A 25,620-nucleotide genomic window follows, 5' to 3' on the forward strand; every position below is an offset into this window, starting at 1 on the left:
TCAAAATAAGAATTCTTGCAGATTGTTTTCAGATTTAATTTTTGTCTTTGTCCCTGGACCTGTCTTTTAGAATAGAAAATGGAAATAAGGAATGTGTCAAAGAGACAACAACCCGACCAAAGAGTAAAAAACAGCCGAAGTACACAAATGGATCTTCAGCACAACTAGAAAACCCCGCACCCAGAGGCAGACTTCAGCTGGTCCCTATACAAAATGTGCACTAGTACAATTAAAATGGACAATTATACTAAACTCCTAAATGAACTAAAATTTAAGAATTATACAAGACTGACTAAGGACAGGGTCAAAAATTCGGCCGGGTTAAACATGTTTAGTGAGATCTCAACCCTCTCCCTATACCTCTAGCAAATGTATATATTCAACAAACACACAGCACTATGCACAGTAAAACACAGTTTAAAAGAAGTTATGGTATGCATGTTATCTAAAAAGATGTAGAAGTTTTATACAAGAAATTTCGGAATCAATTTATTCGAAATTTAAGTGGTTTAAAATCTTTTTCTATTCAAAATTACAGTATGATCTATTGTTATACATATATAATAGACCCTTTTTGTCTAGGCTATAATCATTAAGAATGAAGAAAAAAAACGTTGCCTAATTTGCATTATCCCTCATTCCCATTCATCGGCAAATTCCAGTATTCTGCCAAGGAACAAAATTTAAAAACAAAAACACCCGACATACAATCAAAGATTGAACAATACGAATCTTCTAAATGTAACAGCAACAGTACCGTGTGTTTTATGTGTTTTATGTATTTTTACATCACCTACAATTACAAATCTAGCAACTACCAATTAGTTATGCAACGGAATAAAACGTTTAACCATCTGTTGCTTAGTGTTTGTACTTATACTTATTTTTATACTTGTGTTAATGGCCTTGGTATATATATATATTTCTCAATACTAATATTGCAAAATTTTCAAAGTAAATAAAATTAGCATACAAGTATAACATATTTTCAGCTTCTTACTAATTTTTAGAAGTTTTCTTTTACGTTGAGTATTTTTTAATGACTTTTGCTACAGTTTTCTCTCATGTATACGAATATGTTTCTGTGTAAGTTTTTATTGAAAGTAATTAAGTTTTATTTAACTTTAAAGCTTTGCTTTGTATCAGAAAAAAATAAATAAGGATAAAGTTATTTTATTTCTTATCTAAATTATACTAAATAACTTAAGTAATAACTCCAACTTGTTGCATCAGCCATGTGCATTTCGTTGCATAAACATGTCTTACATCTTTGCCTAACTTCATTGAACTATCTGTAACCTTATATGGTTATAAAACATAACCATGCTTTCTTTAAAAGCATTCGAAACCAAATGTTTAAAAAAAATATATATATTGGCTAACATATATTTTTTTCCAAAATTCAAAAAGCATTAACTACATTTTTACATATGCAGTACATATACTGTAGGACAAGTATCAACATTGGCGGTTGTTGAAGTTTATAATAAAACAAATTAAAGTACACGTTGCATTAATGCATTTCATAATTAACAAATATTTGCTTACCTTATGTTAAATAACAATTTTTCAATGATATATATATTATTCCAATACTGAACTAGTGATGTTTAAGCTTAGTTCCAAATGATAATAATTTACTTCCTAATTCCGTAACTACCTTCCTGATTTGAAGCGAGATTTGATATGACAGTTACTATCCCTTCGCTGACTATATATGCTTAGGCAACCTACTTATCCTCGATGACATAGTATTAACGAAACGTCATCATTTTCACAACTACGTGACGTGACGAAGGACATATGGCTTCCGAAGTGATAAAATCGATTTCAGTTTTGATGATCCATATTTAGAAAAAAAATAGTTTCTACGTTTTTGATTTACGTTATTTTTGTAAATTACTTTAATAGATATAAATAATTATGGATAAACGAAGTCATCATAAGTTACTTAACTATTATTGTTGTGTATTGATTATGTCCATTTAAATGCAGCTATTGATAGTATGTATAACAAAGCTACAGCACCATAAGCGGAAATAATCACTTTGGAGTCATGGTCAAAGAGATGTTGCTTTACAAAGTTCACGTAGCTAAACTTTGTTGATCTTTTCCATAAAATAGAGAATAGAAATGGGGTATGTGTCAAAGAGTTAAAAACAAATGACCATTGAGCAAATAACAGCCGAAAGCCACCAATGAATCATCAATCCCGCATCCGGAGGTGGGCTTCAGATGGCCCCTTAATAAAAATGTATATTAGTTCAGTGAAAATGGAATTCCAACTAAACTCCAAAACATAAATGAACTAAAATTAAAAAAAAACATACAAGACTAACAAAGGCCAAAGGCTCCTAACTTGAGACAGGCGCAAACATGCAAGGGAGTTAAACATGTTTTGTGCGATCTCAACCCTCCCACTAAACCTCTAGCCAATGTAGAAAAAATCGACACATCTCTATACCTTTATTCATTTGCAATATTTTACCATGAAGTTGACCTTCAAATTTAAAAGTTGATATTTTGGAAATTTCCCTACTTTTTTCACTTACTTTTGATATATGAATACTGAAGCGATCGTTTTTTTTTTTTTTTTTTTTTTCATAAATGTATCATATTAACATTAAGCCGATTGAAGAAAAAAATCCTAAGATACACCAAAAGAAAAAAGATAAAATCACGATTTATTAAATTATTCTTAAATCAATTTGTCAAAAATAGAAAATAGTGACTTACGTTATTCAAATAGTTGGCAATTAACTAATATTCCAAATAATGCAGTCACTGTGTTCATAATAAGTTCCAGAATTGTATTCCAACCAAGGAGTGTTCGCAATACCTTAGAGATTGTTCCCGTCAACAGGAAAGATACATATAAATCAAACAAAAGTCCTTACCTGGAAAAGTGATTTGACTTGTAAATTACACCGTATTACATTTAATGATGATGAATAACTATCCAGCAGAAATAAAACCTAAGCCATAACTTCCCAGGACTTCACACGAACTGCAATACCGAAAACAACTTTATCATATTGATGGAATAGAAAGTCGATTTCTTATTGTTAATCTCTGTACAGGCTAATAGTTTTATTAGAAAAATAGTTTATCTCTGAGCCTGATGTTACACTACGACAGCTTGAATTACTATGTAGAAAATCTATTGGAAAAGGGATGAAAGATTTTTTTGAAATGTCAAACAGCCAATCTTGGTTAGATTGACATAATGTGTTATAATTACCACGTTATTTAACTTGAGAAAATCATTATTTTTGTATTAGACAGAAAAACTGAACATAAGATTCGTGTTCAATGCATTTTTTTTCAAGGTTGAAGAATACCACTGAAAAATCGGTTTTTACTTAATAATTTTTCACGAGCATTGAACTTTTTCAAAGTAATATTTGATATGCATGTACAGGATATTGGTTGCATTATTAGGAAAATGTCGTGAACTTTTTTAATAAGTGGTATACGCAAGAAAACATACTGTGTTTTGGCTAATTGAATAATATCGAGGTTGATTGATAATTGTTTAATGTGTCTGGTTAAAAGTACTTCAAGCTGCATTCAGGACATAAACAGATTCAAATATATTATGTAACTCGGCAAACATGTGGATATGAATTGAAAAATGATTGACAATTATCTAAAAGAGGGACGAAAGATACCAGAGGGACAGTCAAACTAATTCTAACTTACATTTAAAGTAATGGAGCTTTTATTAAGGTTAATCAGTTAAGTCGTTTGAAGCACCGAAACCTATAAAAAAAGAAGATGTGGTATGATTGCCAATGAGACAACTATCCACAAAAGACCAAAATGACACAGACATTAACAACTATAGGTCACCGTACGGCCTCCAACAATGAGCAAAGCCCATACCGCATAGTCAGCTATAAAAGGCCCCGATAAGACGATAAGATAGTTTTATATCTTTGCTCATTTCAAGATGGTAATTTGACTTTCCTATTTTGACCACTGGCTGTTAACAAATCATGAAACATATATGACCCGCAGTGATATTTCCCCTTTTTCCCTTCAACTCGGTCCCACGCATTTCTATAATCTACGCTAAGGCGGACACGATCGAGCTGATTTACTTTCCACTTTTAGAAATAAGGAAATCATGGATTTTATCCTTTTTTAAACAGAAAGTAAAAGTCCTAATTGTCAACCCTTTAACTGATAACATAATTTTTACTGGCCCTTCCGATGCCCCATAGTCCTTTCCGGTTTTTTGGTATTTTTATCAGGGGAAAAGGTGGGGGTAGCATTCGGTCGCACATCTTGAATGTTACATATATATATATTTATATATATGTTGTATTATGAAGCGTTGAATATTCTTCTCAAACTTTATTGCATGTATTTTAACAAAGCTTTTGTCCGTCTTTTTTTTCGACTGATGGTTTTTACTTGTCTCGTTCTTACTTTCTATTGTAACAAAATTATTCGACTATTGAGTAGCAAAACATACATTTCTACTTAAAATCATATAACACATTATGTATACAAGGTGTAACATGTGTTTTACACGAATTCAGTTCATGACAAGAACTTCAAGATTAGATATGATCCTCAACAGTATTATGAAATACAATATTAAATCATTTCTCTCAGTTCCAAAGTAATTCTTTTCAGATGCCTCCACTTTTCATTTGAGGAACAATGATCACATCTGGCTCAAGCTCTTCATCAAATATTTCAAACTTTCAAGTTTTCTATTTTAGGTTATCATTTCATTATTTAAACTTTTTTTACCAAGTTTTAAATAACATTTGTATGCTTCATAATCTGATAATATTCGCAATACGTACAAAGATTGAAAATATGCTTATATGCTTTTGAATTTCCATAGTTGTTTATTTTTAAAAAGCATTATGTGTATCTATATATTGAATATGCCGGAAAAATAAAGCGTATTTTCCGGATTCATTTTTTTTTATATTTTCATATTTTGCGATAATTAGCAGCTGTTTATTCTTCTGATGTAGACGAAGATGCTAAAATATCTTGCAGAAGTTCATTAAGAGATTTGTCTTTTCAAACTTGCCGTTTCAAATTTTCCAATATAAATTAACAATGTCTGCAAATTTTTTTAAAACACGCAGTTCCCAAATCCATACTATATCATACTTATATAAAACACATTTCTTAACACATGACTTTGGGAAGGATTATTCTTTTCTAAGTTTGTATGTACTATGCATGCTACGTTTAAACATCCTTTTATTGGGAGCACCACTGTGATTAATAGTGTAAATGAGAACAATTATTATTTAGCATGGCCTTAGGTATAAGAAGATCTGGTATGAGTGCCAATGAGACAACTCTCCATCCAAGTCACAATATTTAAAAGTAAATATTAAAGGTCAAAGTAAGGTATGTATACTAAGATGCAAGATAAATCAATTAGATATCTGATAAAGTCATAAAAATGTTAAAGTTAATCATTATTAAATTATTGGCTACGCATAACAAACGTCTCAGAATGAAAATCCCTGCGTAGACTTTATTTTATTTTAATAAAAAAATACTAGAATATCAATAGTAATAAAATAGAAGTCAACAAATGGATTTCAAATGAATGAGAGTGTCTTTATGGACCATGTCAAGGTCAAAATAATCCCCAGTTAATGATACAGAGTTTTAAAACAGACCACTGAAAGTCTCCCGTAGACACAACATTCCTTAAAGTGCAACATGGTGACAGATAGGCATAAAAGACTTTTACAATATTTTTATATCGATATATGTTATATCCGAATTGTAGAACTTTCATACAAGTACAAATCTGTTCGGAAAAAAAATCAATAATATTAGTGCAAGTCAAAGCATGAAAAAATATCTATTTCAAGCAGGCCATACCTCACGAACGAATGGGGAACTCGCAGCCAATTTATGAATCCCTCTTATACACAAACACCGTTCACAAAAGTTGTCCTTTCCTTTGATATAATAATTAACTTTTAAATTGTGGAGCAGGATCTGCTTACCCTTCCGGAGCACCTGAGACCACCCCTAGTTTTTTGGTGGGGTTCGTGTTGTTTATTCTTTAGTTTTCTATGTTGTGTCGTGTGTGCTGTTGTTTGTTTGTCTTTTTCATTTTTAGCCATGGCGTTGTCAGTTTGTTTTAGATTTATGAGTTTGACTGTCCCTTTGGTATCTTTCGTCCCTCTTTTGTACATGTATTTTATGTTAGATACCAATGTTCCACAAAATCCGTATTAAGAACGATAGCAGATACATATCTCCATTCTATAGACTACAGTAAAATACAATAAACAACATATTTTCGCGTTTAGCATAAAATTTTACTTGCTCTTTTCGCAGAAATTTAATTTCGCGATTCTGAAACTTTTATGTACTAGTTAAATAAGGAAAGATGCATGTTTTACGTGTATTCACAAAGATTTATATTCGCATTATTTTTCTTTTCTTGAAAATCGCAGAAATTAATTGGAGTACATTTTTTTTTTTTTAATTTCACGTGGTATACTAAACCGATGTTATAAGATGTAAAATATAACAAATTCTGAAGATCTAAAAAATTAAATACAATTGAAATACAATTTTGCAATGCACATGATCATTTTTAATTTATCGCAAAACACACATTTTGATGGATCATGTTATCGTTTCGACAGCGTCGATAATAGAGAATCATAGGAAGTGCTCTATATCAAAAACAAATGTTTACTAAAATCATTATAATTATGATCACCTTGACATGTTTTTCAACTGAGTTATTTACAAAATAATAATAAAGACGATTATAGAATATAAGCCAAGTAACCTTGACATATTTCTTCAAAAGAGTTATTTTCAATCCATATATTTAATTATATTTACACAAAAATAGTTTTGAATTTTGTCTATCCAATAACATCACACCAATTAATTTACAAGGTGTTATTCTAACTTATTGTTCGAAATCTAACATTTAAAATCTATTTCCCTTGAAAACCTATTTATAACTTTAACTCCTACTACAAGAGTCCTTTGATACAATAGCCATCATAGATAAGTGTCGTAAATAAATTTCAATAGAAACATAAAAACCAATTTAATTGGCCCCTTTTGTTCAAACGATATTAAAAATAAAGGAAGCTATTAAATATATAAGGAAAGTCTCCAGTTACCAGGAGGAATATAAAGCTCTGATTCAAAGTCGAGCAAATAAGCAACCAGTGATATAATCCATAATTGTCTCTATTAATACCATGATGAAAATAGTTCGTTCTTTGTGAAGGTATAATAGATAAATTGTGTTATGCAACCATTACTAGTTCCAGACAGTTCATTCTGTAATTGTTTACGGTATGCTGCTGTCGTTCTCATAGTTTATCGTTAGATACAATTGGTTCGTTTTAGTTAAAGTTGACCAACCATCCTTAATCTTTTTTTACCTCATACGAGATATTTTGAAAAACATCCTATAGAAGCAGGATCAAAAATTTTCATTTTACTTCCCTGATTGCAGTATTTTTTTCTACTGACCTGAGGAAGGATTGTTGGAAATGTACGATGAGGTCTTAAATTGGGTAAGTTTCCAAACAAAGACAGGAATTGAAATGTAAAAAAATACTGTATGTGTCAAATCTAAAAACGTATTTTAAAGAGTCTTATGTAGACGAAACGCGCGTCTGGCGTACTAAATTATAATCCTGGTACCTTTGATAACTATTAAAGGCCCCTTTTAACTGCTCACGCATTCGTTTATTCTAAGAAAATAAAGATAAGCGTTTCAGAAGAACACAATTTATCAAGTGTTATTTCAATTTACTTCGGTAAAGCTCTAAACCATATATCGCAATGTCTTTTAACTAACTGAAACATTTTTACAATTTTTGTTTTAAAACTGACAACTTTAAGCCACACTATCAAAGTTATTAGGCAGACATCAGTGTGAGTCTCCAAGTCGTGAAGCTTAATTCATAATTGCAATACAAGCTGCAAAGTGTCCAGCCTTCTAATTTATGAAAAATGTCAGGCCAATATACTGTATTTGGCATCATTAGTCTCGAGGCTGGAAGCCTAACGTGTTATATTGTTATTGTGTTTTCAGACAGTATAAATCATTTAATGTAGAAATCTTGTTACATAGGTTTAAGATTTGCGGGAGCTCGACTATAAATTTGTAAGCTTGTAAATCCAATTCTTACACTGAGGAGTGTAGGTGGTTTATAGCAGTATATCAAAGGTTAACCAGATTTAAAATGATTCGATGTAGAAATATTAGAAAAGAGGGGAGAAAAATACCAGAGGAACATTCAAACTTATAGATTAAAAATGAACAGTTGTGGTATGACTGCCAATGAGACATCTCTTCTTAAGAGACCAAAATGACACAGAAAATAACTATAGGTCACAGTACGGCATTTAACAAACAGTAAAGCCCTTACCGCATAGTAAGCTAGTCAAGGCCCGAAATGACAAATGTAACACAATTCAAGCTAATGACCTAATGTATCTCACTAGCAAAAAAAAACATAACTGTAAAAATATAAGGACATACAATAGAGACACGTGGACACATTCTACTGTAACCACATTTACGCAAAATTAACAAACCCTGCAGTAAATATAAAAAAGAAGATGTTATTTTCTTCGATAACTAATGTAATATCTTGCCCACACTTCTCATCAGGTTTGACATATCTTACGATTTCTGAGATAAAAGTGTTTAAATGAAGGTCAGCATCGTCGACTCTTCATATTATTTATATTGCTTATCTTTAACCAAATTCTAAAAACAAGAAATCCGAAGGGAGAAATCTAAATTTTTCAGTGATATGATGTTGTTATCATTTTAAAACGAAAGAAGCTGATTTTAAAAATATGACTTATGTGCCTATTTGTTAAGAGTATACGAAATTTTGATATTTTTAAAACCAAATGCTGTAGAAGTTACTACTATATTTCACCGTATGTCCTTAAAAAATGAGAGAAAAGTATTGCGCATAGTAAGTAGGCTATAAAAGACTCCGAAATGACAAATATAAACAATTCAAACGAGAAAAATAACGGTCTAATTTACTTTCAACTCAATAAACGACAAACCAATATGCTATACAGCAACAAACGGCAGCCACTGAATTTCAGGCTATTTAATCACTTTAAAAACGCATTTTTGACACAAATCTTATAATTTGGAATGCCAGACGCGGTTTTCCAACATAGACTATAAAGTGGCGATACAATCAAAACAGTTGGTTGAATACGAAGTTGAAGAGCATTAAGAACCAAAAATTCCGAAAGGTTGTACCAAAAACGATTAGCACAATCTATGCCCTGTGGATAGAAAACCCATAGCGTTTCCAATAATTTTACAATTTAAAGACAGTAAATTTAAAAAAAAAAATATCAAAACAATTATACTATTTCATTCCAAAACAAAGTAGAACTTTTATTATGATTTATCTCTATAGAAACTTCAACTTGTCAGCATTAAAACCGACATAACTAGTCTACACTGTATCATCGCCATATTTGCATAAAAAAGATCTCTGAATTGTCAACTCCAGTTATTACTAAGACAGCTTCCTTGTAATCTGAGTGACATTACGACCCACATTGTAAGAAAGACAGAATGAATTATCCAATCTTTCTATGTTATGGTTTAGCGTTGTTCAAAAATTGATTTTTCTTCAGATCTTGCCCTTTTCAAACTTGACACAATTTTTCTCTGTAAGGAATTTTGGTTTCAATAAGATTTCAGATAAAGACACCTCCGCATTTTGGTGAACCAATTTGAAGAATGATTTATTGATGTGGGCGCAAGTTTGCATTTCCTTCAATAATATTTCTTGTTTAAATATGAACAAGAATATTGTCTTGAAATTATTGTGCATATTTGTTTTTGATTACATTTTTCTAGTTTGTATGCATTTAAATCTTGTTTCGCGTTTTTCCAATAAATTTTTATAAAAGATAACACGAAAACACTAAAATACCAACAATGCATAGTGCAAAAATGTTTCAAGTATATGAAAAAATTGCTCACGCCGAAGTCCTTTATTATTTTAAATGATAGTGTCTGTTAACAGTTTAACTATAATTGTATCCAACAAATATTTGTCTACATTTTCGTGTCTAACTTCTTCCGAATTTTTACATTCAACAATAAATATATATACTTCTACAAATCAACCTAAAGATAAAATGCCAAAGTTAAGTAGTAAAACATTTTTCAGACCTCTTACACGGACACACTTTGGCTGATGTGATTAATAAAATCTGATCATGACTCATGTAGACTAAATTTATTTGACACCGGTCTTGATATATTAATCGGACATTTCTCAAAATATCACTTTCCGTATGTAAAAAATAAGATCGATTTTTGGGCAAAAGCAAAAATCTGTAGTTATTGAATAAAAAATCAAGTTTGAAACAGGCATTAACTTAGGGAAAATGACCTATATATGCCATGTAGTTTTGAAGCCTGTTAGAATCTATATTGAATTTCTGAAAAATAAATTCGGTGATGGACATTAGTTTCTAGAAACGGTACTTGGATTCAATTGGTTATTGAAATTGAACCTATATTTAAATTGCCCTTTTCAGAATATAAAGGACTATGGAAAATCTCAATGTACGTACCACAAAATGAAAAGAAATTGATGTCATTGACTGTTGGGCACAGCCGGAAGGATACCAGACGAAAGACGAGTTCAGCTATATTATTTATGCAGTAACTGTTATATCGATACTGGCATGTGTAAATGCTACAAAGTGCCCTATGGCATAATCATCTATTTTAGGGGGTCGAAGTTAGCCTGATGCAAACCAAATGTTCTGTCCCTGTTCAACATTTCTTCCTTTTCAAGTGGTTTTATAAATATCAAGTAATTTTTCGAGTTGACGCACTTTATAGAAACTACCTATTTCATATACAGTTAACTAGTTTTCAAAATGTATCTGCATGAAATACTTGCCACGGACCATTAAGAAAATACTTAATCAAATAATCAATCATGTATTTGGTGTTGACATTTGTAACTACATGCTTCTTCGGAGGATGGTACTGATGCTCATTTTGATACTTGTATTCTTAATGTTTCCAGACTTAATTTCTATTTGTTTTAGTGGCCTCGGTGGTCAAGTGCTCCAAGTAGTTCTACTACTGTAATCACTAGCCAGTCAACACTGAGGTTGTGAATTCAAACTCCCTCGTGTAGGTGCAATCCACTCCAATCTTAGTTGACAAGGAGTGTCAGTTTTCCTATCGAAGGTCGGTGGTTTTCTCCGGGCACTGCGGCTTCCTCCACCCATAAAACAGACGGCCACGAAATAGCCCGAAATTGGCGCTTTAAAGTGGCGTTAAAACACCAACAATTAACCAATCGATCTATTTGTTTCATAGGCATAGGTGGACGTAAGATAGTTTAGCTTAATATATACTTCTTTTATATTATAAACCCAGTGGATTATTATAGACAAATGCAATATTAAAAAGACGAAAAAATCTTGATAGTGGTTTTGATAAAATAGATATATAACTACAGTTTTGAGAATCATAGTATTCCAGACACATTTCATGGCACCAACTGAATTCTATTAACTTTATCTCGAGATTTTATGTATTGATAAATTCTAAAAGTTGCATTTATATCTAGTTGGAATCCATTGCAAATTTTCTTTATATTTATTTGAGGTGAAGGACGAATTTCTGCGAATGTCTACTGTACTGTGTGTGGTTTATACAGTAAATAAACAAATACAAGAAAAATCAACATAATCGTATTAACGGTTACATGTTTTTTTTCAAAAGACATTAGTAACATGCCTGATTTCTTAACATAAAATTTTGTTATGATCACAGAGCCTATAAGCATATTGTATTACAACATCAAATATGGCAGCAACCTAACAGTTTTATTACGTAAACAAAATAGCCAGAAAGATCTCTAAAAAAACCATCAAATCAAAACAATCATCATACTAATCAGGTGTCGATAACTCAAAAATATATTAATTCAAATCAAATATCGACATAATCAGGTGCCTATCACGATTTTAGCCACAAAGGTAATTAGATTTACGTCATATCAATAAGACTGGTGGGAAGTTCGAGGTAACCAGTATGCATACGTGAAGTCTCTTTCCTTTTATACTTTACAATCATCACTTTTATATTTTTGTCATTTTTGTTATTAAAAAAAAACTAATAGATTTAACTTCACTTAATCATATGACGGTAATTTGCAATTGACGCATGCAGGAGCCTTCTACAACACCTACATTTGTAACCAGTTTTTATTTTTTAGTGGACAATTGACGAATCGTTGTCAAATTTGACGTATTTGTTTTATACCATACCTTTCCATTTTCTTTTACTATCTCTGACTTCTTTTATTTTTTGGCAATTGCATCTAATTTCAATATCACTATAATATTTATCAAAAAATAATTAATGCGTCTGCAGTAATTTTCCTAATGTTCTTTATCGTGAACTTTGAAATTAGTTTAAAACACCATTAATGTGAAACATAAAAGCTCCAGTTAATTGTATCTGTAACACATGTAATTAGTTATCATATTAATCATCTTTTTTTTATATATATTACTTGTTATAAAAGCAGCAAATAATAACTTATGACATACAAAAAAGTTATGATTAACAGAAACTCCAACGAGACAGCATATTTACACCATGAACAAACATATTTCATCTAGCTGCAAACCAGAACTGTCTACTGGTGTGAATTTTGGTATGGATATTCATAGTACATTTGACCTGTTAATATGTCATATATTTTTTTATTTGGGAAATGATATGTTTTGCTTGAAAGTTGCATCATTAACATTGGAAAAAGTAAAATCACAAAAATACTGAACTTAATAGAGGAAAATCAATTCGGGAAGTCCATAATCACATGGCAAAATCAAATAACAAAGTTCATATTAGAAGATCCGAAGTCATCTCTATTTCGTGAAGTTAAGTTTCCACTTACCACAAATGTAAATTATTAGGTGAATTCTTAGTGTAAAGCAGATCAAACTATATACTTCTGATTTGCTTTATCTTACTAGTTATCCTAAATGAAGTAAACACCATTGATCTATTAACCAACATTTAATAATTCGGTGAAAATGCATCATTTGCACAGAGTAATGCATAAAATCAATGAAATATTAGACTCTTTCATGTTTCTTGATAACCCCCTGTACACCTCTTACCAACAAAGAAACAAGTTGACATTAGCTTATTTTGTTCCAATTAGAATGCCGACTTGCTGGCACAAACACGTTTATCAACACATATACAATGTACAACAGGTTGTTAATCAAATAATTTGCAGCATCTTTATATTATTTTTAGATGTCGATTTGTTTCAATCGAATATAAAAAAAAAAAGAAGATGAGGTATGATTGCCAATGAGACAACTGTCCACAAGAGACCAAAATGACACAGACATTAACAACTATAGGTCACCGTACGGCCTTCAACAATGAGCAAAGCCCATACCGCATAGTCAGCTATAAGAGGCCCCGGTATGAAAATGTAAAACAATTCAAACGAGAAAACTAATTTATATAAAAAAAAATGAACGAAAAACAAATATGTAGCACATAAACAAACGACAACCACTGAATTAAAGGATCCTGACTTTGGACAGGCACATACATAAATAATGTGGCGGGGTTAAACATGAAGTATGAATTTTCCTTCCCTAAAATTTGTTATTAGTATTCAAAAATATGCAATTTATTTTATGTTACATATTCATTTTTGTTTTCAGCTTGTCTATTTGAAAGAGAAATACTTGGGGAAACCTAGAATGTGTTGAATTTATTGCATCAGAAGAAGTGTTTTGATTTTATCCCCCTTTAAGATTTAATCTCGAGCGTACGTTTTCAGTATTGTTATTTAATGGTACACGTTTGTTTACTCGGTAGTTAATAACATGTTTATAAATTCAACTTACCATAGATTACTAGTTGACGGTTATACCGTGGCTGTATAAATTCTTTCGAATGTTTTAAAGTTCTTTTATAGTCTCTATCTTAAAAAAACAGCATAGTTTGATCAAATCTTCACTGACATTACGTACATCTGAAAATAAAGAAAGACATGATTAAAAAAGAAAAAAAAACAATAAATTATTTGGATGTTAACCATGTTCACAAAAAGTCATGCATATAACCTAATGTTTCATATAAGACCTCATTTCTGTTTAACAAGACCCGTGTTTCCCTTGAAAGGATTGACCATATGCTTTGTTGCATCATCTGCTAAACAATGTTTTATTTCTTAAAAAAAAAAAAAAATATGATAGACAAAAAAACAACATTTGAATGATTTGTTTAATAGTAAGAGAATGTCATGTCTGTTTACCCTTTCGGACATCTGAGGATATCCCAGTTGTTGGTGAGGATCGTGTTGCTCGGTCTTCATTTTTTATGATGTGTTTAGTGTACTGTTGTTTATTTGTCGGTCCTTTCTTTTGTTTAGCCATGGCGATGTTAGTTTATTTTCGACTTTCAAGTTTGAATGTCCCATTGGTATCATGCTCTTTTCTGTCATAAAAAAATGTAAAGATAATGCGAAAGGTGATATCAAACTTTGAGACCAATTAAAACGATAAGTGTAATACTGACTAACATTACCATGTCCAAAAGACGACAAACAAATAATAGTTCCAAAACTACATAGAAAACTACCGATTAGGAAATTCGAACGCAACCAAAGCAGTAGAATGAACCGTCCCTGTTCCGATAATATTACCCAGAACAGATGTAAATTTGAAGACAAAACATCCTAACCAAAATTATCAAATGAATAGCAATTAACCTCAAATATCGCAGTTCAAATGAAAAAGTGTCATCAATTATTAGCAGTTTTTTTTGCAATATTCAAACAATATGAGTTTTTAAAATATATTCTTCCTTTAAGATGTTAATTAACATACTTTTTTATAAAACGTATTTCACTCAGAATCTCATTATGTAATGGAATGCATGCAGTTGCTATACTTATTACAACACATTCATGAAACATGTCTCTTGAGTATTCCTACTTCAGAATAATGAGTTATATAATTCATTCATAATGCTGCTAATTTGAAATAATTAGATGCCTACGTATTTTCTGTCATTATCTATTCAAGAAATACATAAAATAATCACGAACATTGTTTTGTCGGTTCTATTTAGAAGGGTAGAAATTGTGCGTTGGAATAAATCATTACGGTATTTTGAATTGATTTATTAAAGCGGAAAATAGCTCGAGGCATTAAATTTACATGAAATTATATGAACTTTATGGTTCGCCCACGGGTTTTAGAGGGTATCGGGTTGCTTTATTAAGTTTTCTCCATTTCTGTTATTCACTTGTTCTTTTTCCGTTTTTTTTTATTCCATGATGGTATCCGTCCTATCCCGTATTGTTATTTAGAATAGTGATTTGCGTACTTTTTTGGGGGGACTTAAGCTCGATCATGATATATTGTTCTTGAATATTCATATAATATTGTAGAATATTTGAAAACTCAAATAAGAAATATTGTATTTGTCGTTTAAAATTTCACCAAAACTTTTGCCAGTCGTCTAACAAGACAAAGACACACTGTAAATTGTAAGTTTAGTTCCCAGAGAAACCACATGTATAAGAAAAAAACAACGTGTTTCGTAAATTCCATACGATTGAGATTTTGCTTGGTCAAATTAATGGAGGAAACCACTTTTTATCGTCGTTAAAACATATATATATCATTAAAAAGGTGGCCTGAATTACAATTATCACGTATAAAATGTATGTACAATGCAAATTATGCAAACCTATATAGATTTAAGGAAAGGCTGATTTTTTTTAACTTATAAAAAGATATGAAATAAATTGGAACAATACGATCTTAGAAGATTCTATCATGTTTAGTTGATCAAGAACATAATGTTACTCAATCAACATGTTTACGTTTTTATCAAATTAACCGAATTCGTGCAAATCATATGAAAATACTGACAGCAATTGCTATCATACACCACAATATATCTTTTGAAGCATTAAGCTTAGAGTACAAGTATATATAAATCATACGAACGGTAAATGGTTAATGAAATATTTCAATCTTTTAAAAAACTTAAAGACTTAAAATAATGCTCATAAAGTTAAAACAAACTTTTGAACATTTGAAAGAGGTTAGTTTGAAGCAGGGCTCGAAGTGCCTCATTAACTCTATCATCGATCAGGGTTATTTAATTGATTGTTGATTAACGCCACTGTTAGCACTATTGGCTATAACATGGCGGTCAGAATTTGTTTTTGGTAGAGAAAGCCATGGTGGCCGTAGAGAATCCTATAGACAATTGAGGCGGAATAGAACGCACCTGGCACGTTCGGGATTCGAAATCACAACATAAGCGATGGATAGAGACCAGGTTGTGTAACGCAATGTTTTGAAATTAAAAAAAAAAAGATCTTTAATAGAAATTGTGACCTTAATCTTGTACCAAACTTCTATAAAAAAAAAGAAACGAGATTGGACAGCTTTATAGTCTAACAAGACAAATGTACACTTCAAATTGTATGTTTTGTTTCAATGGGAGGTATATGTATCAGACAAACAACTTGTTACATAAATTTATAAGATTGGGATTTTACTGACTTGGGCTAATTAATGAAATAAAAAAAAACTCCTCTATCGTCGTTATGACATATATATCGATGAGATATTTGCCTGATTTACAATTATATCGTACAAAATGTACAAAATGAAAATTTATGCTAATCTATACGGATTTCAGGAAACGCTGGTTTAACTTATCTTTAAAGATGTGAAAAAAATGGAACAATACCCTCTTAGAGGGTTCCTTCATGTTTCGATGATCAAGAACATATGTTACTCAATAAACTTGTTTACGTTTTTTATCTATCAAACTAACCTAGTTATACTTCGTGCCAATTATATAAAAATACTGACAGCAATTGCTATTATACACCACACTATATATCTTGAAACATTAAGCTTGAAGTTCAAGTATATATAAATCATACGAACGTTACTTTGCTAATGCAATAAAGCATTTCAAACTTTAAAACAATTTAAAAACTTTTGAATTTAGAATTAATTGCAGAACAGTGTGGTCGACAGTAAAACGTTTGTAGGTTGTAACTTGTTTGTCAACGGCTATGATTTTATGCTCACCCAGTCTGTCAGAGGCCTTCCAGTGGGGATTGAAATATTCACTTGTTACACATTCCGATACATAAAATGAAACTTTCTTTTTACAAAGCTTGAAAGGAATTTGTTTTAAATATTTATCATAATCATCACATACAACCGTGTCATTTATAAGAATAATAATGTTCAGAGATGATATTATTTAATAATAATAAAAAAATAGGTTTATCCATTGTAAAAAAAACTATTAAGTTGATGGGGTTAATTCACAAAATATCTCATTGATTAAGAGCACAACTACTTCTACGGTGTGATCATTTAAGAATGGCCTACTATTTATTCAATGCGTATACATGTGGGTTTTGTTTGTGAAGAGTTCTGGATAATTAAAAAATCATTTGATTTCTTTGTTTAATACCATAAAACGATTCATGCTTTCAGATATTTGTCACTTTGCCTTATCTTCAAGTCCAACACAAATTCTCACGTTTCTTACAAAACTTATATTCTTGTGATGTATTCTTTTGTTGAAAAAAAAATGTATAGATATAGATAGATATAGGAAGATGTGGTATGAGTGCCAATGAGACAACTCTCCTCCCAAGTAATAATTCATAAAAGTAAACCATTATAGGTCAAGGTACGACCTGCAACACGGAGCCTTTGCTCACACCGAACAGCAAGTTATAGAGGGCCCCAAAACTACTAGACTTAGTGTAAAACCATTCAAACGGGAAAACCAACGAGAAACGAAAAACACATACGAACAACATAAACAGACGACATCATGCATTGTAACTTTTAAAGCCAATTAAGTAAAAAAAATAATCTGAAAGAACGTGCGATATCATATTAGGAAAATTGATGGTCAAACCATAACAAAAAATCAAGTAAAGAATTTTAAGTATTCAACCTTTATAGCTTGCTGTTCGGTGTGAGCCAAGACTCCGTGTTGAAGGCCATTTTTATTTATTTTCAAATTACAAAGGTTATTCCTGATTAGTATTTTTAATTATTTTATTTAGGCGTTTAAAACCTTTGGTGACCTCACAGTTTAAATTTCTATGATAAGTACGTCGTGAGCAGTGGGCATTACAGACATACGTTCACATAATTTTCCCCAGTCAATGAATGGCCATAGCTACACTGTTATGAATTTTATTCTAAGAATGCTCATCAAATTAAAAACAAAATTTTGTACCTTTAAAAGTGCTTAGTTAAAAGCAGGACCAGACGCGCCTCAATAACTCTTTCTCCGATCTGGGTTTCTTGATTGGTTGTTGTTTATTATTGGCTAAACCGGTCGGTCATGTTGTTTTGTGCAAAAGAAGTAGCGGGAGGCGCCGTAGAGAATCACCGATCTTCGACAGAAAAAAACAACACTCTAGTCGATTATGTTTGGAGTAGACTGCACCTGCCACGTGCGGGTTTCGACATAACATTAGTGGTGACAATATACCAACTTGTGTTACAAGAAAAATTATACTACATTATAATTAGACTACTTGGCCACAGAACCTTTGTAACAATCAGGAAAAGAAGTGGAAATTGAACACATACTGATGGGAGGTATTGTAGCCACCGTTCAAATTGTGAAGTGATGTATTCCGTCTTCGTCCTCATAAACTTGCGAAAGAGTTTACTAGCATCACTCAAATGACAATAAAGTATCACGATATATCATTTGACATTAATTGTGTGAACAGCATAAATCTTAGTTCGTATCATCGTACTTTTGTCGAATGATAAAAACAACGACTTTATCAAACAGATATTAATAAAGTTTTGACTGTCTACTAACATGCACAGGCGCTTAGGGACAGGATTTTGTTAATTTGTTCTTTAATAGTTGTGAACTGAATATTGAATTATCTGGTTTTATACCACATACTGAACAATACTTAACAGGCTAATGATGTGCAGTATGTTGCATAAAAACAGAAAATTGAATATTAGGTGCACACCAATTAGGAAAAATACCAAATCCTGTACCCGAGGTTCTGTAATGTCAATTGGAAATTCTAACGAAAACTTCTTGATGACTGTGAAGTAATGTTTTATATGTTAATATCTATAAAAAAAAAAAGATTTAATATGAAATGTATCCGGAAACATGAATAGGTAATCAATCTACAAGCAAATTAAGAAATGTTTTGTAAAATAAAGGCAACAGTATTATACCAGTGATATAAGTCACAAATCGATTGATAGAAAAGTTGGACCCAACTAGTATGTAAGATAATCTTTTAAGTTACATAACATTACATGTAGCTATAGACGGACAACTAAATATAGCTTCTGAAATCAACTCTGAGTGATCTAATGAACGAGATGTAACAGTAGATTATTTATGTACAAATCTCGTAAATCCATTTAGAATATACAAGACAAGATTAAATACAGAAAATCCCATATGCGTCATTTCATACCCTTTCCTATATATCAACCGCCCTCGTTCTGAGATGAAAATGTCAAGTTGGTATAAATATCAATAGAAATTCCAGTTCTGCTTGCCGAAAACATGCTCAGTAAATGACTCGTAAAATTAATTTCTAACACGTTCTGACATTAGATGTTTGGCCCAATATAAAGAAACAATCTCCTAACAAATGCCAATAAGCAACAAACTATGATATTGTATGGGGAAAACATTTCTAGTTAATTGGCTTGAAATGTCTCTTGAGTCTCTGTTATTCGATTCAATGCTAATGTTGTACTTTTTGCTATATTTAACCATAATGGATTAGTAAACAACAAAAATATATGTTAGTGGAACGCTTCATAACAGTTATCTGTTGTCCTGAGTATTTAAATCTTATTTTTCTCTTTTTCCTTTGTTACTGCAATGACTTGAAAAAAAATTGTAAACACTTTTGGACCTTTGTTTTGGTATTTGTCCTAATTGATACACCTCTCAATTTTAAGTAACGTTTGGAGTACTTCCCTATATCCGTATATTCTTCTCCTCATCAGTTGTAGAATTCCTTCTTTGTTTGCAGCTATAGTTGCGTAGTAAACTTTCGTAAAGCTAACACTAGAAATGTCCTCCTACTTAACCATGAATTTCAGTCTTTTGATCCTAATCGTTCTTTAACTACTTTATACTGATTGCTATCTTCTGATCTTATATTGCTTTTATCACGAAATGATATGTTTGTGTCAGTTCGAGTCAGGTGCAGACTGACAAAATCTACAGAAGACTTATTTCTGTAGATATTTTGTGCGGAGGATCGATGTACTTTATTTGTAAACTTTATTTTCATGAAATTTATTGATATTTTTGTTCTTTGCTCAATTATAATACAACATAGATTTCCTCTTCAACTATTCAATGTCGTAAAAATATTTCATTAAAAACGCACATTATTTAATGATTGGAGATCTGATCTAAAATGTTCTTTTCGTTTTTTATTATCATTTTTGTAAAGTATTTATAACAGCTCACAAGGAAGCGTAAGAGTTCCAAGTGACGAAGGTGAAATCATCCCTCCGTTATGGAATAACCCGTTTCACAGATGAGATCGGATATGTTCCATATGTCGTTACTACAACCGAATTCCCTTTTCATGAAAGAGACCTACCGAACTATTTAATTACCGGATTTGTAATAACATAAGCAACACGACGGGTGTCACATATGGAGATCAGCCCGAGTTTTTTTATGGGGTTCGTGTTGCTTAGTCTTTAGTTTTCTATGTTGGGTCTTGTGTATTATAATTATTTGTCTGTTTGTCGTTTACTTTTTTAGCCATGGCGTAGTCAATTTATTTTCGATCTATGAGTTTGACTGTCTCTTTGGTATCCTGCGCCCCTCCTTTCTGTAACACTAAAATTACCCTAAGCGGTTTACAGCATATATTCATTGACATACGTATATAAGTATCAACAATAGAATATGAAAGCCCATATTATTAAATCCGTTACGCATTCCTATGGTCAGTAGTAAATGAACCAAAGATCTATGATGCTACGCGAGTCATTTCTTGTATGTATTCCAGGCAGAAGGTCATCTTTCTATCAAATGAAGTTATTAGTTGGAATGAGTTTGGTGTTTTATGTGGTCTTTGATAAAATGAAAAACTTTTAACGGTGTTCCTAAAACTGTTTGTAACGTTTCTATATAATCGAATTATCTTAATTTAAAAGAATTGAGAAACTAATCAACGTAATCAATACGCTTCGACAAAAATATATTTGTTATCTACCGTTGATAAATAACGAATATCAATGCGTGTCTATCATATCAATAGGGCATTTCGGGCTATATTAACGAAGTCTCTAGGGACTTTCTTCATTTGTTGACCGAATAAGTTTGTCTAGCAATCGAAAGTTCATTAAACAGAGCCTACCATATAAAAATATCAATATATATATAAAAAACAGTAATATTTGTTATGTGATTTTGACATTCACAAATATTTGAATGTGATTGATCCGTTACAATTGTATCCTTATTTTACACGTTATAGACCACGTTCTTTTTATTCAGTTTGTGAGATAATTGGCTTAGTTAACACTTCATGAAAAAAATGTGCTTAATCCCATACAAACAAATACAAATTCTGTATATAGTTGAGAGAGAGAAAAAGAGAGTATCTATTCTGAAACAACAACAACTTCACCAGTTGTAAACACTGTACCAGTACGTAAGTAATGGTTATCATAACATTTGCTATAAAAAGCGTTAGTCATGTCCTAATCTGCATGTTTTAGTAAAATGAAAGTTATTATTTGAGAGAGAGAGAGAGAGAGAGAGAGAGAGAGAGAGAGAGAGAGAGAGAGAGAGAGAGAGAGAGAGAGAGAGAGAGAGAGAGAGAGAGAGAGAGAGAGAGAGAGATAGAGAGAGAGAGAGAGAGAGAGAGAGAGAGAAAGAGTGGAAAAACAAAATATACACGGTAATGAGAAAACCACCGTTACATCAACAACCCAAAATTCGTATAAAAGTCAACGCTGGTTTCAGCAACGTCTATATACAATTCGTCAACCTCTAACTTGTCCATTATCATTGACTTCTAAAATGAAGAAAAACAGGCAAGTATAACTAATTTAATAGACACTCATTGATAAGGTTCACAAATTGAGAAATGCATATCAACCTAATGCAGGGTTACACTTTAGACGTTTTATAAATCTATTACATCCCGTTTTTCTTCTCTATTGGTGGAATAACATAGTTACCATAACATATAATAACACATAACAAACATTTGTACAGAAAAGGGCACTTAACCCTGTTATTATAAACAATAACATAAGTGCAGTATTAAAGAAAAATGGCACCAACTGAAAGAGTTGAAAAAAGCACAGTAATGTCTGTAACTTGAAAAAAATTTAAAGTATACCGGGGGAAAACCTGATTGATAAGTAATCAATTTACAAGCTAAGTAAATACTTTTTAAGTTAGATACAACTGTTGGCACAACTTTTTGGAATTTTGGATCCTCAATGCTCTTCAACTTTGTACTTGTTTGGCTTTATAACTATTTTGATATGAGCATCACTGATTAGTCTTTATAATGTAGACGAAACGCGCGTCTGGCGTACCAAATTATAATCCTGGTACCTTTGATAACTGATTATATAATAAAGTCGTCAGAGTTATATAGTTCTAGACAGACAATACCACTATAGATTCTAAATGAAACACTGACTAGTCTTATGGATGAGATGTAACAGTATATAAAAACGTCCTATTCTCATCAATCCTTCTAGAATATATAAATAAAAAAATACAAATAACCTGAGAAATGTAAATTCATAGTCTTTCATATAAATCAACCGCCCTAGTTCTGTTATGTAAATGTCAAATTGGTAGAACAGTCAAAAGAAATACCGGTTTCACTTGTTCAATAAATGACTCGTGACATTAATTTTCCACATATTCTGGCTTAAGATAATTGGCCCACTATAAAGAACCCATCTTCTCACAAATGTCAATAATGCAACACACTGTGACATTCTAGGGTAAAACATTTCTAGCTAATTTATTTGAAATTTCTCATGAGGTTATGTTATTCGCTTCAGTGCTAAGGTTGTACTTTTTGCTAAAATTAGCCATAAGTATTTGTAAACAACATAAAACTATGTTAGTAGACGATTTCCAACGTCTATTAATTGTCATATGTATTGCACATCTTACTTTTTTCCCTATCTTGTATGATAGATTTGAACAAAATTATTCTTTTTTGTGTAAAACATGTTTTCGAAATACTAGTAGTCCTGAGTATCGCAGATCCTTTTTGTTTTCTCTTTTATTATAGATCAAAACAACATTATTTTTCTGTTTGTGTAAAACGTTTTCTTCTGGCTTTCATAAGGTGGCTTTTGTATTTGTCTTAATCTAATTAAGTCTTAATTATTCAAGGTTACGTTTGAAGGAATTCCCTACATTCGTTAGTTTTTTGTTAATCAGTTTTGGTTTATCCTACTTTCTTTGCAATTATCATAGAGTTCGACAAACTAGCTGGGTAAAAATCTCTTCAAATCAATCGTGGATTTTAATCATTTGACCTAAATCGGTCTTTAACCATTTCACACTAAATACTTATGATTTTTGAATAAATGACCTTTTTTCGTCAGTTTAGTTTTTATATCATATAGCAAATCAAGCTCAGACTCTGGTATGTGTATACAACGTATGTTTATGGTATCTAGCTGTCTGTCTTAAATACTATCTCCTGATCATTTTATTGTTCTTATCACTGATTACAAAGTGGTTGTTGGATGCCAGTTGTTATCAAATACAAACTGGCACAGTTTTTAGAAGATTCCTTTGCCGTAGCTCTATTGCACGCCCGATTGTTACCCTTAATTTTGATTTCTTCTTTTATGATTTATTTTTGTGATATCTATTTTCACTTACTTTTGTGACCTTGACATATAATAAAATACAACAAAAAGATATATACTCTGTAGTATTTATTTAATTTTGCTTAATTAAAGAACAGAAGAAAGAAATTCGCGCAGGAGCAGATTTGTTTTCTGTGGTCGTTAATAATATAGAGAAAATGCACCTGAACTGTTTTCGACATCTAACATTTTTACAAATCAAATCATTTTAATGTAAAAGAATGGACAAATGAATCCTAATGGCCAGAACGCTTGGTCAAGAAATATAGTTGTAATTAAGCGTTGATGTAAAAGGAATTTTTATGCTCTTATGTCATATTAAAAAGACCTTTAAGGCTATTTTCTTGAATTATCTAGGGAGTTTTCTTCATTTGTTGTCCGACTTAGGTTGGCTGGCTCTATACATTTCTGTTAACATAGTCTGCCAAATAAAATATCAATAATGACAAAAAATTGTTTGAATTCTTATGTGATTTTCATAGCGATAAATACTTTGATCAGATTGGTCCGTAAGACTTTCTATCCTTCATTCCTACATGTATACTTTATTAACACTTATTTAAACCAAGTAAATACATCAATTATCTCTAGAAAAAAAAACGGGTTTAATCCGATACTTACAACTGCACATGCTATTCAAATGCATAAATAATGTTAAATTCTTTTTCCTCTAACGGTGATGTGAATAAAAAAATTATCACGAAAATTATGATCTGATGTAAAGTATAATCCAATCTGTGTATACCATATTCCAATTCAGAAAAGATGTTTAAAGAATATAAATCTAAACCAAGTTGTAAAAATTTAATGAACGTACTGAAATGACTCTGCAGGTCTATAAGGCATACATTCCGAAATAGATTGCCTGTTGTTTATCTAATATTTGCATGACAATATCTTTAACAAGAACGACAATCAAATAAAGGTCTTTTGAAAAGATCCTATATACGTATTCGTCAAGTTTGTATTTGCCACAGTCCAAATATAAGGTTAAACTGTTCTAAGATCTACCTTAAACATTGTCTGCTCAAATGACAAAAAACGTACTTGTATAATTAAACTACTTGCGAATATTTATATCTTTTTTGTAAATCTCAGTTATAGTCCGGCCGATCGGTGAAAAAAATGCTCAAAGAATGAGGAAAGCACCAAATTTTGGTTGATAGTACATTTTTGTGTACTGAACAATTTTAGCTATGGACCCACCCTCAAAATTCAAAATGGCGGCTTATTTCAAGATGGCTGCCGTACGTTCTAAAATATTTTCCAATATTGCATAAACCACAGTGGATTTGATGCTAGAAGCACAAACATCAATATATTTGTATGACTTGGTGTACTTAGCAAGATTTTGTTTTGATCTATCTTTGAAATACAAAATGGCGGCTATTTTCAAAATGGCCGCCTTGAAAAATAAGCAAATATTCATTATTGAGTCAGAATTGACCTGAATATAAGCATTTTATTGATGTAAAGTGTCATTTATAGTATCCGTCCCAGTTCTGTTCTTTTTGATTTTGCCTTCCTTGTCATTTCATACACAAAGTAGTTGCTTTCATAAAAAGCTGCAGTAGTAGCTTTCATTAAAAACTGCAGTAGTAGCTTTCATTAAAAGCTGCACTGTTTGTTGTCTTGGGT

At 31.3% G+C, this 25,620-nt stretch overlaps 1 protein-coding gene across 4 annotated transcripts in view; it reads right to left on the bottom strand.

Annotated features, from left to right (window-relative positions):
- Nucleotides 1–25,620, bottom strand: part of LOC139488487 (serine/threonine-protein kinase SBK1-like) — a 76,543-nt gene that overhangs the window by 2,512 nt on the left and 48,411 nt on the right. Inside the window, exon 2 of one of the 4 annotated variants that reach the window (XM_071274163.1) lies at nt 13,939–14,066. The gene's annotated coding sequence lies outside the window, so the exon portion shown is untranslated. Of the gene's footprint in view, nt 1–1,548; nt 1,840–2,736; nt 3,014–13,938; nt 14,067–25,620 lie in introns of those variants that run through there. The other 3 variants (XM_071274162.1, XM_071274164.1, XM_071274165.1) reach the window with 3 other exon arrangements.

This window comes from Mytilus edulis, chromosome 9, assembly GCF_963676685.1.
Source record: "Mytilus edulis chromosome 9, xbMytEdul2.2, whole genome shotgun sequence".
Taxonomy (NCBI): Eukaryota; Metazoa; Mollusca; class Bivalvia; order Mytilida; family Mytilidae; genus Mytilus; species Mytilus edulis.